The 3,498-nt window shown below is 32.9% G+C and overlaps 1 pseudogene across 1 annotated transcript; it reads left to right on the top strand.

Moving 5' to 3' along the window:
* Positions 1-707: 707 nt before the first annotated feature.
* LOC145102197 (acyl-CoA--sterol O-acyltransferase 1 pseudogene) lies at positions 708-2,103 on the top strand (annotated as a pseudogene). The gene is made up of 2 exons (XR_013706070.1): positions 708-767; positions 904-2,103. The product of XR_013706070.1 is annotated as an acyl-CoA--sterol O-acyltransferase 1 pseudogene (transcript).
* Positions 2,104-3,498: the final 1,395 nt, after the last annotated feature.

Genomic DNA, 3,498 nt, shown 5'->3' with positions numbered 1-3,498 from the left:
TAATCTAAAACTTGAGTCACTTTATTTATTTTGGTATATAGGTGGGACATTGTTCAGGGTAAAGTTTTAATAAAATTGGTCCTTCGATGAGCAGAATGGGCTGCATGGAGCATGAACCGATGCACGATAAGAAGAGAGGGTGCACCTGACACCATTGAAGCTCTCACACATCATGATTCGCTCACAACATGATAGATTCATCACATAGGCTCAATATGGAAAGAATGGAAATTGTACATCCTAATTTGAAATTTTAAAATTTATATTTGCCAACTGTTGTCCCCACATGGTCCCAAAAGAAATTACTTTTCAATTTTGGCCATTATCTTTTCATCGTGGGCATGTGTGTCTGTGTATGTAACAATGTATATGTGTTATGACTTTCTCTGTATGACTATATATTGATAGTTATATACTAATGTATCAGTTTACATACATTTTTGTTTAGTTTAAATTCCAATTAACATGAAAAAAATTAATTAACTGATGTATTCTTCTGGCAGTTAAGTTATTAACAATGTTTATTAAGCGAAAAGCGTTATTATGCCACCTAATTTATAAACAATTTTAAATGATGAGAAGCATGCAAAACGAGCCTTTTTACAAAGATTTTGTTTAAATAATTATTTAGCCGAAAGCGTTAATATGCTAACTTTTTACAAAGATACTTGTTTCTAAGATGTATAAATTCATAACTATATAGTTATTATTACCATATTTAAAATCTTTTAATATTAACATATGGATAAAACATAACGATAGTGAAGGTATATATATATATATATATATATATATATATATATATATATATATATATATATATATATATATATATATATATATATATATATAACTTCCTCCTATCTAGGTATCATGATCATATCATTTCATATATATATGTAGGAGTGGCAATTTTGAAAAATAACATATACTGAAGGAGAGAGATGGAGGGTGAAGCACATAATTTCATTTTTGTTTGGAGTGTAGCTTTGGCATCTCTTCTCTACTCTCATAATGTTGGAATGTTTATTTCACCAGGTACAACAAGATTCTTGTCTTTATTTCCAGTCATATTTCTCTTTTTTTATCTTCCTTTAAGTCTTCACACAATGTTCCTTTGTGGTCCAACCTTCTTCGTCTTGTCATGGCTTGGAAGCTTCAAGCTCATTCTTTACGCTTTTGGTCAAGGTCCTTTGTCTTCACATCCACCCCTTCCTTTATCTCAGTTCATGTCTACAGCTTGCCTACCCATTAAGATCAAAAAGAACCAACTGTACTCATCTCAAGATTTCACAAAAAAACCCCAGAGATCCCCTAAAGATTATGCTTTTAGGGTTCTTCTCTTATTGGTTGCAGTTAAGGCTTATGGATATAGAGAAAATCTTCATCCTTTATTCGCGACCTCAATTTATGCCTATTATATCTTCTTCTCGCTGGAGTTACTCCTCGCTGTGGCTGCATTTTTTGCTCGAATCCTCGTTGGTGCTGAACTTGAACCACAATTTGATCAGCCTCACCATGCTACATCTGTCCAAGACTTTTGGGGTAAAAGATGGAACCTTATGGTTTCTAGCATACTACGCCCTACAGTGTACTTTCCAGCTCGCCAGATCTTCGGTCATCTGCTTCCTGCAGGATGGTTAGCAATTCCTGCTGTTTTCTCAACATTTTTAGTGTCTGGTATCATGCACGAGATGATATTTTACTATCTTGGCCGGTTAACCCCAACATGGGAAGTTACTTGGTTCTTTGTAATTCAAGGCATTTGGGTTGGAACTGAGATTGTGCTCAAGAAACAAATAGGTCAGAAGTTTGAGCCACCTACCATTGTATCGAAGATATTAACATTGGCGTTTGTGATGATTACAAGCTTTTGGCTCTTCTTTCCGCCATTCATGAGGTTAAATCCATTTGGAAGAGGTTGTAGAGAGGTATTGGCATTTGGAGGTTTTTTCAAGCATGGCCAACTAATTAGCCCTGACGAGTATTCATGTCCATATTTTTAAAACGGACATATATATTTTTGCATAAATATATAATAGTAGCTAATATCAGTTGTGTTTGGCAAAAGTATTCCTTTGGAAACTACAGTTTTTATTTTTATATGAATGTTTGATAAAATTTGTTGGATGTTCTTGAAATGTAGTGTAAAATTTTATAAAAAAAGGTACCTGTCTAAATTAATAATCACCATGACAATTAAAATTAAGAACAATTCTTTTAATTACTTTAGTTAGTTCGATTTTTTTTTCTATATTGGTATGTTTTAGACTTAGAGTTTTTTATTTAAAAGAAAAAACTAAAGGTTTATAGTTTCAAACAAAACTTTGTGTTTATATCAAGTTATTTGTTAAAAACTAAAAATTAGAAATTCATAGAACCCACGTCCAAACACGACAAGTCTTTGAACAGCCAAGAATTAAACTTTATAGGTTAAAGTATAAGAGTAAATTCCGTGAATGGTCCCTATGGTTTGAGATACTTGCATATATGGTCTATAACATCTTTTTTTAACTCAGACAATCCCTTAAATATATTTTATTTTGTTGCGTATTCATCCCTAACAGATATAAAAGAACACTTTTACGCTTATTTATTTATTTTAAAAAGTCTTATAACTTTTTTTGTTATATTAATTTTTTTTATAAACCAAATGGGGCACACCATTAGTACCCTTTATACCAACACCGTCAAGCTATCTATCGTCGATCCCAACTTCATCATCATCGCCTCTGATAACCACCATGGCCACCACATCTCCGACAGTCACGATGTTACATCACACCTTTTTCAGAACCAATTTAGAAATTTTCTTTACGATTTAAAGTACTGAAAAGCGAAAGTTCGCAGTTAAATAAACATTTTTGAAATAACAAAAGTTATTTTATTAAAACCTTCAGGATGTCATTCGTTTATATCCGAACATACGTTACAATGTAAATAAAAAGGTCTTGAAATAACTAATGCAAACCTATTCTTTATTCTACTCAACATCCTAACTACGCAATTTCAAAGTGGCTCCACTACCTGTAATGTAATAAAATGAGTGAGTTAAGTTTTGGAAACCTTGTGAGATAAATAGGGTTTTCAATCCGATAACATTTTAATGATAAAATATCATTTCTGCAAGTGATATATCAGTTGTAAATATATAACTTGTCCTAAGACCATCTACCAAGTCCCAACTAATCCTCACATATCCAAATTTGACAATCATCTAGAACAATCACCTTACCGGATGAACTGTCTAAGAAACTATTCGACTACACCTGCTAGGGAGTCCTTGGCTATTGTAAGTCATATAAGGTAACCAATGTTCATAGATTTTGATGAATATAACTTTCCATTTCATCTATGTCCATACGTTATAAAGCCATGCTAGTAACGTAATTCACAAGGCCACCTAGAACAACCAAGTATTGGTCATCTACTCTGTTCGATGACCCAGACCTACCATTCGGTTGTCTGATCGGGACCCACCATTTCTGGACATCCCAA

The sequence above is a fragment of the Lactuca serriola genome, chromosome 4, assembly GCF_051521515.1.
Source record: "Lactuca serriola cultivar US96UC23 chromosome 4, Lser_US96UC23_V15, whole genome shotgun sequence".
Classification (NCBI taxonomy): Eukaryota; Viridiplantae; Streptophyta; class Magnoliopsida; order Asterales; family Asteraceae; genus Lactuca; species Lactuca serriola.
The sequence above is the reverse complement of the archived record's forward strand: the minus strand, read 5'-3'. Positions and strand labels throughout refer to the sequence as shown.